Source organism: Oryctolagus cuniculus, chromosome 8 (genome assembly GCF_964237555.1).
Source record: "Oryctolagus cuniculus chromosome 8, mOryCun1.1, whole genome shotgun sequence".
Classification (NCBI taxonomy): domain Eukaryota; kingdom Metazoa; phylum Chordata; class Mammalia; order Lagomorpha; family Leporidae; genus Oryctolagus; species Oryctolagus cuniculus.
In genome coordinates this window covers 104682158-104697578 of record NC_091439.1, presented here as the reverse complement: position 1 = coordinate 104697578, position 15421 = coordinate 104682158, and the positions used below count along the sequence as shown (strand labels likewise).

Below are 15421 nucleotides of genomic sequence, written 5' to 3'. Positions count from 1 at the left end.
TTAAGCCAAGTGATGGGTATCTTGCAAGAGGATGTTGGGTAGCATTACATTTACTTCTGGGCCTAGCTCCTAAAACACCCTGAGAAGTCCCATGGTTCTCTCTGGGTGCATAACCTGTTGGAGAGAATGCTTGAGACCATTCCATGGACGCCTAAGGGCCAATGCATCAGCAAATCAAAAGATTTCCATATTCCTGATTATTGGTTACATGGCAATATGGCACAGAATATATACATGGCTTATTAAGAGGAAAGGCTGTTGTGTACTCAATAAATACATCTTTCTTGTTGCCGGACACTCACCAGCGAGAGTCCAGCATAGTAAAGACACTATCGCTGCTTACTCGGTTCTCATGGAACTTTATTCATCCAGATGCAAGGCGAAAGAAAAGAAGCCAAGCCCCCCCCTGCACAATACTATGCCCATTATATACCCAAGGTTCCCTTGCAGAATGCTCCCAGCCAATGGCAAGTCTGTTCACATGCAGTCCATGCAGGCACAGTCCAATCAAGTTGAAGGGCACATAGTGTCTCAGGTCGAAAGTTCATCTTGCTCCATGGGGGTTGTTTGTGTGTCTTCAGGACATCCTGGTTAGCACTTCCTTGACTTGTTTTTCTCAGCAGCCAGCACTTCCTTAACTTGTTTTGCACAAGTTGTTACAACAGGCCATGCAAACAGCAAAGTGAGGAAGTTCCCACAGGTGGCCAGCCTGCAGTTCCCCACATCTTGTTAATTCACTGAGATTTTTTATGCATTTACCTAATTCAGCACCCAAAATATCATTAATTCTTCTAAGCTTAATTACATGTATTTTATTTGAGGCTGAAAATAAAAAGGATTTAAGGTAGATTCACAGTATCTTCATCTTAGTTTTCATTTCAGGCTTTCAGTTTGTGCCTGAAGCCATGTTGGAACAGTGAAACCCTCATTAATGGAAGTACATAGTCAAAATAGTTTAAAATTGAGGAGAGATTCTTCAAGAATTATTGAAGGCCCAGGAACACATGCTGAGAATTTTGGAGATACATCAAATAAATAAGCGAAAAATAGCATTTAGATTTTTTTTATGTCTTGGTGGGTAGTACATAAATGTATACCCTAATGTATTCATTTTTACTTCATTGAGGTTTCAGCTTTGTTTTGTTGTGAATTGATGATATAAACTTGAGAGGAGACTATAAAACACACAGAAAGGAGAATCCACTGTAATGAAACCACTTATAATTAATTTATGGTCTCCAAGATCAAATATTCTACAAAGCTTGGCATAGTTTACCCTCTTCTAGCTTAAAGTTAACTTTGTGAAACTTTTTGAGTTGTAATAAGAAAAATATCAAAGAGAGAGAAGCATATGTGTATATATGTATGTTTTTTTTTTCATTTTTTATACTTTCTCAGAAAGGTCTTTAAAACCAAGACTACTTCAGACCAATTATACTTGGAGTCATTTGCTGAAGTACTTAATGTGGAGTCCCAAGTATCTAAACTATTACACTAAATTGGCTTTACAGGAATGATCCTTTCAAATGAGACTTCTGACAAAAAAACAAGACAGTCATGCTTTACTTATCTAATTCTTAAGCAATTTAAGGAAATAACCTCAGTAAGTAAAGCTGCTAACATCTAATTTTTGGTCTCAAGCTTATTTATTTCTCTGCCTCCTAACATTTCTTGATGTGTGCATTTGAATATAGACGGGCTGACAAACAGAAAGGGAGTGAGGGAGAGACCTTGAGTGGGAAAATCTAAATTTTTTGTGATTTGTATATAAATCATTTGAACATCCAAGTTTTCCTTCCAGGAAAAAGAAAATAGAATTATACAGGAAAATTCACAACTTTAATATAGTGGTTAAATTTGAAAATATGCAAAATCTTGAAAGAAATACAGAATGACAGGGAGCTGGGCATACACTGGATGACAGGACTGAGTACAGGCTGATTGGATTATGCATACACATTTAAATAAAAGATTAGATTCAGAAAATGGAGACTAAGTGGAACTTCAGCATGACCTGGGCAAGAAGTGAGAAACCTAAAAGGAACAATATTTTATTTTGTGTTCATATCTTTTGTTTAAAGAATTGCAACCAATAGTTGAGTCGTCCAGAAATCTTTGGAACCTAGGACATATTACATTAATTAACTTCGAAAACAATTAATTATCAGAGATGTAAGTAACTTGTTTTAAAGCAGACATTTAAGCAACTTCCAATAGATAACAGAAATCAAGGTGTGTACTCAAGAAAAATCTTTTTTTTTTTCAAATCTCTTTCAATGACATCCACTTGTATCTTTATTTGGGCTAATTATCATTATATGAGTCAGAACAAATAGGCCATGTAGAGAGTAGTTTTGTTTAGCTTGGGTGTCTCTATTAGTCTTTGATCTGATAGAAGCTAGCAATGGCAAAGCCTGTGTGGAAGAAGGAAAAACGTGGTGAGGCTGGGAGCAGAGGGAGACACAAGAAACACACTCAGATTATATGACCAACTCTCTCTCAAGAACTCTCTTCCTGGGACAAGTACCCAGAGACCTAAGGACCACCCACCAGGACCACTTACCAGAAGCAATAAGATCAAGTCTCCAGCCTTCATCTATCAAAGGTTAACATAAAACTAGGGTTTAAGCCGGCAACATGGCCACTAGGCTAATCCTCCGCCTTGAGGTGCCGGCACACCAGGTGCTAGTCCCGGTCGGGGCGCCGGATTCTGTCCCGGTTGCCAAGCCAGCTCTCTGCTGTGGCCAGGGAGTGCAGTGGAGGATGGCCCAAGTGCTTGGGCCCTGCACCCCATGGGAGACCAGGAGAAGCACCTGGCTCCTGCCATCGGATCAGCGCAGTGCACCGGCCGCAGCGCGCTGGCCGAGGTGGCCATTGGAGGTGAACCAACGGCAAAGGAAGACCTTTCTCTCTGTCTCTCTCTCTCTCTCACTGTCCACTCTGCCTGTCAAAAACCAAACCAAACCAAAACAAACAAACAAACAAAAAACTAGGGTTTAAACATCTGCATGAATTTAGGAATCCAAGCCCTGTTCTGTCCATTTGAATATTATGATTTGAACATTATGAGACACTGACTTTAATTATCAGGATTGCATAAATAATCAATTCATAGTGCTAGCACATAAACATATTTTAATATTTGGTTTTTTAATGATGTATCATATAATTTTCAAATTAAGATAATATTGTAGAAGTGTAGTGTCCTGCACAGATACTCTGGGCTCAGTGACATGGTTTCTTCAGCCAGCTGAACATTAACATGGTGTCAACTTGGTAACATGTTAACTTGATATAAACAAAGGCATGAATTGTGCTTGTGCAGTGTGGCGCTTGGAAGTCTGTCTTTGTCAAAGCAAAAGTGCTGTTTCATTTTGAGCACTAGAATGTTCTGATGTGGAGCACATCTGACCGCCACGCAGAGATTACCTGAATGCAGGACAAAGAACAAATTATAGCTCTTTTAATTCCTTAAATTCGGATGTTATGGCATGCAAACAGAAAGCACTATTGCAAACAATAAAATGAAGAAGGCTGTTTACAATCTCAGTAGAGCTATTTTATAATTTCTGATAGTTAGCAAGTCAGCATTCTCATTGGCAAATATTATCATATATATTCAGTGCCAGGAATATCAGAAGCTAGCACTAAAATTAAACATTCCTTGGTTACTTATTGTGCATTAGGAATAGTGATCAACTCTGATAATTTTATTTAATCTCAACAATCCCAAAGTGTAATAATCACCATTTTTTTTTTTACAGATGTTCAGTGATTTCACTGGAGCACACAGCTGACGTTTTATAGAAATAGAACTTAAATACAGAAAAACTTTCTCCAATGCCTATATTTTATGTCATGTTTAAATATCATATAGTATATACATGTGAGCTTAATAAATTTGTCGCTTTAATATATTTCGTACACAAATATATCTTTTTCATGCTACACATATTTTGCATCCTACCGTGTAAAAGAATCTTATCTACTTTAATAATCCCTTTTAAATGCCTCAGTTGCATACATATTTATAATAAGAAATAGAATTGATGGAGAACTACAAGATAAACTAATATACTAATGCCAAATATTTATTGAGAAATACTTAGCGATAATATAAAAGTGATAAAAACTCATGAGTAAAAATATCGCTTCACTGTAGTCCTCTCCATACCACACAGGTGGTCTCTTCAAGAGTAATTACTGGATAGATAAATATGGGGCATTCATGTCAACGGAAATTATGAAGATACTGAAGTAGCTTTCTGAAAAAACTGGGTGTTTGAATAACTAATTTTTATAACATTTGTGAAAGTCATTAAGGTAACCCTTCTGAGGTCATTAGAGGACATTACAGGAAGCTCTGAAATATTAATGGTCTATTTCATCTCAATAACACCGCCGCCCTCAATTTCTATTCCTCACACCACATAAAGAAAAAAAAAAATACTTAGGGTAGACCATGATACAGAATGATCCTGAAATTTAAAATCCAATAGAGGATCCCATGTAGAATAGTAAGCAAACATTAGCCAATGAAACAGCATGCCACAAATGTAATCTGATATTAAAAGAAACAAAATGAAAATAGTTACCATAACAGGTCAGACTTGTACATTAATAGTAAATGGCTGTTATTATTTTCATTGATTGGTGGTGTTCACCAGCATCTAAAATCAAGTAATGGTTTGGCCCAAATAGTAAAGCATCATTTAGTCAAAGATCTGAATGATTTGTATTCCTCCTCTGTCACTGAACTTGCATTATATAAACGCATTATTTTCATTTTTTAAACTTGTAATACTTTCTACATAATTCCAAATATACAGTTATTTTAGTTGTATTTTTTTTCGACTATGTGATACTGTAACCTCTTAGCAATAACTGATTTCCAGAAGTATTCACATAAGCTTAAGGATTTGGAAGTCTTTCTGAATTTCCTTACAAAACATAATCTACCACTTTTAAAATCACTTAAATTTAGCCATGGCAGCTTGAATCCAAATTAGATTCATTCTATGCAAATATCAAACCTAGACTTTTTTTTTTTTTTTTTTTTTTTGACAGGCAGAGTGGACAGTGAGAGAGAGAGAGACAGAGAGAAAGGTCTTTCTTTGCCATTGGTTCACCCTCCAATGGCCGCCATGGCCAGCGTGCTGCAGCCAGTGTACCACGCTAATCTGATGGCAGGAGCCAGGTGCTTATCTTGGTCTCCCATGGGGTGTAGGGCCCAAGTACATCCTCCACTGCACTCCCGGGCCACAGCAAAGAGCTGGCCTGGAAGAGGGGCAACCGGGACAGAATCCGGCACCCCGACCGGGACTGGAACCCGGTGTGCCGGCGCCGCAAGGCAGAGGATTAGCTTAGTGAGCCGCAGCGCCGGCCGTCAAACCTAGACATTTACCTTAATATTGGTCAGCTGGCCATTTTCCCCGACCATTTAGAATTCTGATATTAACTTTAAATGACTATTGATTTCAAAATTCCATACAAAAGTCAACTTTTCAAGTCTCATAAAGTAACATGAAGAAACATAGTAGGTATATCAAGAATATCTGAAGCTAAAATAATACACAACATTAAATAAGAGTAACTGACGTGAAAGTTGATGTCTCCATGTTTTATTTTAATGTAATAAATATCAAATTCTTTATGTAATTTTTTGATGGTGGCAGTTATTACCACATTATTGAATAATGAACCCTTTTACTTTCTCATTTGAGCCATTAAATACTTACACATTAAATTACTTAACAGCGTTAAAGATTATGAAAAAGACAAAAGAAACACCATGCATTCTTTTTCCATTTGTATAGTAACTGAGATATTTCTCAGGGGCTTGGAATTTCTCCAAAACACACAGCATATCATCACAGACTGAATAGGTACAGCACATCTAAGAGGCTCAACTGCCGCTGGTCAATTGACATTCTGCAGATAATTTGACTCAAGCTAGCAGAAGCTCTGCCAGCGTGGAGCTTGAGTCAACAGCTACAGCAGTGTGTCACAAGTTCAACAGGCCACTATGCCCTTCTTTCCAGATGAACTCCAGCACTTTGTGCATATTCATAGGCTGCAATGCAATTCTCATTCTCTTTCCAATTCTTGGTCTCTGAGATTTTTCTTTTAATATAAAAAGGAAGCAGCACGACCCCATCTTAAATATTGAAATATTCACTGACCTCTGGTTATTCCCGTAATATCACTAGTATTGGTGAATAATTCAAATTAAATAGTTTCCTTTATATTCCATCGTAGAGGACTTCATTTACTTTCTTTGAGTAGTTTCTGTGTGTGCTGTTCTCACCCTGCATTATTCATATGCAACCTCACAAATTGCTTCAAGTTCAGGCAATGCTGATATAAATCATAAGGCTATTTTCTCTGGAGGACTTCAGCCTTAAGCTCCACAACTTGTTTTAAAATGAAAACTGTTCAATTAAGGTGATTTGTTTGCTTCAAAAATTAACTATCTTATGTTCCTATTTGCAAGGAGAGAAGGCTGAAGTTACATTTCATGATGCTGAATAATTTTAAAAATTACTTATTTTCTATATCACTCTTATTGTGTCCTTGAATGTAGTTTTTCCTGTGCATATATTTGTGCCTAGCTCACATTCCTGAGGCTATAAATATACCTATCAAAACTTTGTTCCCTAAAAGTCTGAGATTTGGGGCTGGCACTGTGGTATAGTGGGTAAAGCCACCACCTGTGGTGCCAGCATCACATACAGGCACTTGTTCGAGTCCCAGCTGTTCCACTTCTGATACAGCTCCCTGCTAATGCACCTGGGAAAGCAGCAGAAGATGGTCCAAGTCCTTGGCGCCCTGTACCCTCATGGGAGACCTGGAAGAAGCTCCTGGCTCCTGCCTTTGAATTGGCCCAACTTTGGCCTTTGCAGCCATTTGGGGAGTGAACCGGCAGATGGAAAACTTTCTCTCTCTCTCTCTCTCTCTCTCTCTCTCTCTCCCTCTGCCTCTCTGTTAAATAGAGACTGACTCTCAATTAAATAGACAAATATTCTTAAACATAAGTTTGACATTTTGATTTTGAGTATTTATGCTAGAAACAAACTAATACTGTGTTCTGTTTTTCCCAGGTCCATCACAGTAGGAGAGGAAATAGACGGTGCTGGAGGGTGCATAAAGATAAATAAGTGGGAACACAAGCAAACTGAGAAATGAGTTTTAGTGTGGAGCATGGCTATATAAGTAGTGTTTTAGGAGTTGTTACCAAACAAGACCCTTTTGCTATGCAATCCAAACAAAATAATCCAAGCCACCTGTACAGAAAAGAAAGGTTTTATATGTGTGGCTTGCAAGCACTGGGACATGGAGAAGACCCAAATCTATATCTTAGACCAAGGGTCTGGAGAATATTTTATTGCATCTAGAAAGGAGAAGTTATGGCCTGGATGCATTTATCAACAGGGGGAACAGATTGATAGGTCTGGAGCAGGATGGTGAGGGATTGGATCATTATGATGGGTTCAGTTATTAGATGCTGTCAGCTCTGTGATCATAGGGTCTCTTGCTTCCTAAGGCTATGGCTCTTCTGTATCCATTCATTATCCAATATTTGGTTCCATGGTTGGGGAGAGGGGTCACAACTTGGGTTCCAGGCATTATCTCTACATCATAGTCCTCTGTTGTGCCCATGTGAAGCTCAGCTGGTCAGGCTCAACCTAGCTGAAATTAATTTAGGCCACCTTGGTGGTGAAGCATAAAAATAGCACTTGAGACAGTGATTAGTATCCTGACTTTTACAGCTGGGATCTATTGTTTAAGAATGGGATGGGGAAACACATTAAGGGGTTTTTGAGTTTTGGCACTGTCAAGAGGAGACCTCATTAGGGGCAGCAAGTTGTTTTCAGAGGGATGTCGCTGAAAATGGCAAAGGAGGCAATCATGATTTCTCCTTCCACAGAAACAATGAACCAACAAAAATCATCAAAATCAGTATTTTAAAAAACTCTAGGATCCAATGAAAAGCTTACAGCAATTGAGGAAGACTTGGTGGGAAAAAAAAGGCACATTTCAGAATGTATGATGGCCACCTCCTCACTCCATATCAACAGCCTGAGTGAGAGAACCAGGAGTGCTAGGGATTTTGTTCTCAGAGAAGTGTGCTGTGATTTTGCAAATACCTGGCAACTCCTTTAAGAAGCAGTGCAAAAATTCCCTGGTTCCACTTGACATGAAGTACTCCCAGGACTGGAATTGCTTCCCTAATACATTGTGCCAGATGCATTTAGACCAATAATATTAGATAACAGCAACCGAGTCAAGAAAGAAGACTTGAGACAGCCTCAAGATACCATGCAGAGCATGCTTACAATCAGTGATCAACTAAGTAACAGGGGAAATTACAAAATATATTAGGATATGGAAATATAAACATAGCATACCAGCAGTCTTAGAACACAACAGAAGCAGTGTGCATTTGAAATTTTATAGCTATAAAAGCATCCTGTAGTCCTAGTACTATGGATGTTGATATTATAAGCACTAGCACCACTTGGACTCTCCTACCAGGACCTCAGGAAGGGTCCCTCCCTAATCACACAGTCCTAGAGCCACAGCAGTTGGTGCCATAAACACTGGCATCACTTAGGCTTGCTAGTAGGAAAAAGGGAGAACCACCCTTGTCTCCCTCTGCACCAAGAACAAAGCTCTGGCTATCACATTTGCCAGGCAGACTGATGCTAATCTCTCTGTGGACCAAAAATGCACACCCAAGGAAAACCTTATGCTCTCAAAGCCACACCTCTATTCCTACAAACTGCAGCAGATTACCCCACTGTGTCACTAACAGACACAGCTGACACTGATTAAGACAAAACAGATCCTCAGAGACTGTGCTACTGAGTTCATTTAGAACAAAGCCACAGCAACAAGTAAGTAATACATTGCATTCCAGCTAAAAAATAAACACTTTCCCAATAAAACCTACTCCATAAAGAAGAAGAGAAGAATATACCAGATGGGCAGATGTTAATGCAGGGTCACAGGAGACATGAAGAGCAAGGAAACAGGACACCTCCAAAAGACACAATAATCTTCCAGAAATAGATTTGGAACTGAAAAAAATCTGTGAAATGACAGGTATATAATTCAATAAGTGATTGTGAGGAAACTCAAAGAGATGAAAGACAATACAGATAGAATAAAAATTTCAGGAAATCAGAGAGTGACACGAATGACTAAGGAGATTGAAGTCACTAAAAAGAACCAAATAGAAATTTGGAGATGAATCTTCAATCAGTGAAATAAAAATGTGATTTAGAGATTTAATATCAGAATAGAACAGCTGGAAGAATTTCTGACCCTCAGGAAAAAAATTTTGAAATAACCAAATCAGGCAAAAACAGAGAAAAGAATTAAGAGAATGAAGAAAGTCTACCTGAAACATGAGACACCATTAAATGATCAAATATTCATGTTATAGGCATTCCTGAAAGAGAACAAGAAGAAAAAGGCACAGGGAACCTGCCAAATGAAATAATAGTTGAAAAGTTCCCAGGTCTTTGAAAGAATATGGGTATTCAGATAGAAGAAGCTCAAAGAATCCAAAGCAGACTCAACCAATAAAGATCATCTCCAAGGCATATTGTCATCATATTGTCAAATGTTAAAGACTAGGAGAAAATCCTAAAGACAGTAAGAGAAAAGTGTCAAGTTCCACACAAAGGATAACCAATTAGATTACCATTCGACATCTCAATGGGAACCTCATAGGACAGAAGAGAGTGGAAGAAGATAGACAAGGTCAAAAAAAAAAAAAAAAAAAACTTCCAAGGAAGCATACTTTTTAAAACATTTTAAAAGATTTTATTTATTAATTTGAAAGAATTACAGAGGGAAAAAAGAGGGGAGAGAGAGAGAGAAAGAGAGAGAGAGATTGATTTTATTTGCTGGTTCACTTCTCAAATGGTTGTAAAGGCCAGGGCTGGGCCAGGCTGAAGACAGGTGCCCTAAACATCACCTGAGTCACCCACATGGGTCAGGGGCCTAAGCACTTGGGCCATCAGCTGCTGTTCTCCTAGGTGTAGTAGCAGGGAGCTGGATTGGAAGTGGAGCAGTGGGACTCAAACTGGTGTCCATATGGATGCCAATACTGCAGACTGAAGCTTTCCCACTATGCCACAGCTCCAGCTTCCTCAGTCAAGTATATTATATCCGGCAAAGCTTTCCTTTAAAAGTTAAGGAGAAATAAAGCATATTCCAGATCAGCAAAAAACAGAGAATTCAACAAACAATAAATTCTGAAAGGTGTCCTGCAATAGAAGTAAACATGAGACACATTCACCATCAAGTTCACTGATAGAGCAGGTAGAATCATTGTCCAATCAAGCAAATGACAGATCTTAATTCTTTTCTGTCAGTAATAACCTTGAATGTCAATGGATTAAAAGTCTTAGGTTGGCTGAATGGATAAAAAATACAGGACCCCACTATATTCTGCCTAGAAGAAACTCAGTTCAAAAATAAAAATACACACAGACTGAAAGTTAGGGGTTAGAAAAAGACATATCAGGCCAATGGAAACCAAAAGAGAGCATGTATAGCTATCCTTATATCAAATAAAACAGACTTTAATTAAAAACTGTAAAAAGAAATAAAAAAGAACATTATATATTTGATAAAAGGTTGTATTCATCCAGAAGATATGTAACAATCATAAATATATGTGTACCCAACATAAGACCATCCACATACACACAGCAAATACTGATAGACCTAAGGAGAGATAGATTCAAATGTGATAATAGTGGGTGATTTCAACATCCCACTCTCATCAATGGTCAGGTCAGCGAGACAGAAAATCAATAAAGATGACATCATATTTGAAGATACTATCCAGCAAATGGACCTAATAGACATTTACAGGTCATGTCACCCAACATCTACAGAATACACATTCTTCTCATCAGCACATGGAACATTTTCTGGGATAGACCACATATTAGTGCAAAAATCAACTCTCAGCAAATTTAAAAGACTGAAATCATTCCATGTATCTTCTCAAGCTATAAAGGGATAAAACTAGAAATCAACAAGAAGAACAATGGAACACACATAAATACTTGGAAATTAAGTAACATGCTACTGGATGATAAATGGGTCATCGGATAAATTAAAGAGGATATTAAAACCTTTCTTGAAATAAATGAAAATGAAATTACAACATATCAAAACCTGTGAAATACAGCTACATCAGTATTAAGAAAGACATTTATTAAATGCTTACATTAAAAACAGAGAAAAGTATCAAATTGGAAATCTAATGATACATCTTGAAAACAGAAAGACAAAGGCAAATCAAACTTACAATCAGCAACAGGTGAGAAATAATAAGTATCAGAGCAGAAATAAATGAAATTGAAATTTCAAAAGTACAACAAATTCTAGTGGGAATGTGGGGGAAAAGGTACCCTAATCCACTGCTGCTGGGAACATAAACTGGTGCAGCCACTGTGGAAGGCAGAATGGAGACACCTCAGATCTTAAAATAGATCCATCATATGACCCAGCAATCCCACTCCTGGGAATTTACCTAAAGAAAATGAAATCAGCATATGAAATTGTTATCTGTACTCCCATGTCCATTGCACCTCAGTTCACAATAGCAAAAATATGGAATCAATCCAGATATCCATCAACTGATGACTGGATAAAGAAATTATGATATATATACACTATGGAATACTACACACCAATAAAAAAGAAATCCTGTCATTTGCAACAAAATGGATGCAACTGGAAACCATTATACTAAGTGAAATAAGCCAGTTCCCAAAAGACAGATATGACATGTTTTCTCTGATCTGTGGTAACTAATAGATTACCTAAAATGCAGTGTATATACATGAAACTGGCATTTTCAGATTTGGTGATTATTTACAGTTCTTGTCTCTACCATGAAGGAATAGAGTTTTTCTTGTTTTCTTTATTCTATTTGTTCAACTTGTTACTTAGTGTAATGCTAATCTTATGAATATAAAGAAACCTGAAAATAGATCTTTGTAAAAATTACGAGTGGGGATAGGAGAGGGAGGAAGAAGAAGGGTGGGAATATGGGTAGAAGGGAGGGTATGGTGGGAAGTTTTAGTGTGTTCTTGAATCTGTATATATGAAATACATGAATTTTGTATACCTTAAATAAAATTTAAAAATACAGAAGATCAGCAATGCAAAAATTGTTTTTGAGAAGATAAACAAAATAGATAAACCTCTAGCAAGACTAATAAAAAAGAAAAATTATTCAAATAAATAAATTTATAGATGAAAAAGATTTTGCAGCTGATACCACTGAAATACAAAGGATCATAAGAACTACAATGAAGTACTATACACTCATAAACTGGAAAACCTCAAAGAAAGGGACAATTTGCTGGATTCATATAACCTACTAAGATAAAATCAAGAAAATATAAGCAATATAAGCAGACCCAGAACAAGCAATGAGATACAACAGTAATCAAAAGTCTTCAATCAAGTGAAAATCCAGGACCTGATGGCTTTATTACTGAATTCTACAAACATTAAAAAAGAATAAGAAAGTAATTTCAATACTCTTCATTTATTAGAGGTAGTATCAAAGTATTGCTCTACGATGCTACCAGAAATTCGTTCATAACTTAAATATACCCTCCATTATGAAGGCGAAGTGTAAGATCAATGGTGGCCTAGATTATCATCCATGCAGCACACAAGGGATCTAATATGGGGAGAACAGGGGAATCCAGAATCACAGAATTTGTAGGTGAGACAAAAAGGCAGTGTTTCCAATTCCATCCCCAGATTGCAATGTATGTATTATTTTTAACTGTATTTGTAGTTCAAATGTTTTTATAAAGCATATTTAATTTCTACAAGTGACAACTTTTTTCAGGTAAATATTGATAGTTCCTTAATCCCTATGTAAAACCTAATTCTATTTAATGGTACAGCATTAGCTTCACTGATATTTTAAAAATGAGAAAAAAAGAATCATATATTATTAAGACACAATATGTTAGCATTTAATAGCTACTATGATTTACAGGTTTCATATTGATAAAAATTAAGTCATACAAAATGTATTTACAGAGACAGAAAATATCTCCATTTTTTTTCTTGCGAGATGGAAAGTAGACAGATATTAGATAGTAATCTATGCTGTCCTTACAAAGAATAGTCATAGAGTTTAAAATTGTAATCATATTCTTCTCTAGCCAACTGTTAAAATATGTGTTAGTCTTACCCACATAATGTGGGATGGATAAAATTTGGTCCATATGTCATGATTAGATAGTAAAAGATTCTTTCTGTATTTAAAAAAAACAAAACTAAAGTTCATAGGTTATTTCCCAAAGACATCAGAATCATTCATCTAAAAACAGTTGTTTTAGACACATAGCCATCAAACACCTCCAACAAAATAGGTAAAATAAATGAGACAGTTTAATGCTGAATAATTAATCCAAAACCCAAAGAGAATTTCAGAAAGACAGCTTACTTTCAAACGTGAAAAAATAACATTTGATATTATGGGGGAAAACGCATGAGAAAAAGTGCACCTCTAGTGCTCACTTTAGAATAGCCTTCCCTGGCAGCAATGGAGTCATTACAGCATCTTTTAACAGTGTATTATTTATAAATGTTCTAAGAGAGAAGCCATAATAGAAGTTTAACCTTCTGAAAATCTGAAAAGAAAGCCTATAGTTAAATATGTGTGTGTTTAGTATATAAAATGCTTTCTTTACATTTATTTGATTATTTGACTTATTTTATATTAGAAATTAATAAAAATTATAAGAGATTTCATTACTTTGTATTTTACTCATAGTAATATGAATTTTTTTTTCTTTATAATCGTGGTTAGTATATTGCAGTGTATTTTCTAATTAGTAGTCCATACTTCAAGAGTTAAATTTTAAATTAAATTTTATTACCCATTATATGACATCTGATTACCACTTTCAGTCATCCTAGTGGGAAACGGTTGCTGGCAATGGAATTGTTACAAAATATTCTTTATGTTTCACTTTAGAACCTCATTCTTTGAAAGGGACATCACATTTAAAGAAATACTATAAGATTATTTCAATGCTGAACAGTCGGAGCTTTCTCAGGCTAATCTATATTCTTTGTTACTTCAAATATTTCTTGTAGACTTAATGATGTGCCAGGTACTGTGTTCTGTGCATATTTGTCATTGCTGTTCCCCTGTAACATTTAGATCATGAAGATAAGCGGTCTTATGCAATAGTCAAAGTGCTGGTACAGCTGAATGCATTAAGGAAAATTAGTATAAGAGGATAAATAATAGCAAGTCCTTTTGTTAAGGGTTTCCAATGTGTTAAACATGACTTGAAGAGTTTCACATCAGTTACCTTAATTAATTCATACAATAGCTACATCAAGTACCCAGAGCACAGAGAAGAGAAATAATTTGCCTGCTTACAACACTCGTCCACTACAATGGGTCTGTATTTGGACCTACACAAAGCAGAGTAACTTCTCCAGGGAAATTCACAAGCTTGATGATATAGTCCAATGCAAAAAAAAAAAAAAAGGATCATACTTAGTAGATAGACTCTTCCACCCAAATATGAAGAAGCAAATGTTAGGATATGGATGGATTTACATCTTCTAGGTCCCACTCTATTAATTCTATCACAGTTTTATATTAAGGAATAAAAGGAGAACACAAGGAAACACACAAAACAAAGCTTATTAACCTAACTCAAGTAAAGCAATTATTTAATTAGTTCATTGATAGGAAAAAGCAGGACTTCATCTCTAAGATCAATAAAGCCATGTAGTGGTTAAGATGGGGGTTTCCCATGCAAGAAAATGGGTACAAAGGTCTGTGTTTGGTTAATTAAAACAAACGACATTATTTATTGATAAAAAAAATAAGTCCCCCAAAATGCCCAATAGCAGTGTGATGTACTGAGTTAACTCAAATGTTCATGGTCTTTTATCAGCTTCAATTGTAGATCCAGGTGTTACAGAACACAATATTCATTTTGATATCATTTAAGTAAGAGTTACTGTAAACAACATATTTTCTCTTTCACTTTCATAGAATAACAGAGAACTGACACAACCTTAAAGAATAGTAAAAGTAAATTCATTACTGTAAGGTCTTCATGAAAGATTTACATTCATTCAAGGAAATAATTTCTACCTCTATGTCTTTCCAGTACCTCAGATATTACCTTACATTAGAAAATTGTGTATTTATCCCAGTTTTATTAATGTTATTCATTTCACCATTCTTCCAATTTAGCCTACAAAAATATAGTTTTAAAAACTGGTGGAATTTACAATACACAAATTTGATTTTTATTCTGTTTTATTAATTTACTCAATCTTTTTTTACCCAAAATTTAACAAGCAGAATACCAAAATTTGGAAAGGAAAAACACAA

The 15421-nt window shown here is 36.1% G+C and overlaps 1 long non-coding RNA gene across 1 annotated transcript; it reads right to left on the bottom strand.

The window, feature by feature from the left end:
- Positions 1–3013: 3013 nt before the first annotated feature.
- On the bottom strand, positions 3014–13990 carry LOC127483302 (uncharacterized). The gene is made up of 3 exons (XR_011377994.1): positions 13938–13990; positions 11436–11557; positions 3014–3429 (listed from the first exon to the last, which is right to left on the bottom strand). It is a non-coding gene; the product is annotated as an uncharacterized lncRNA (long non-coding RNA).
- Between the last annotated feature and the right edge of the window lie 1431 nt (positions 13991–15421).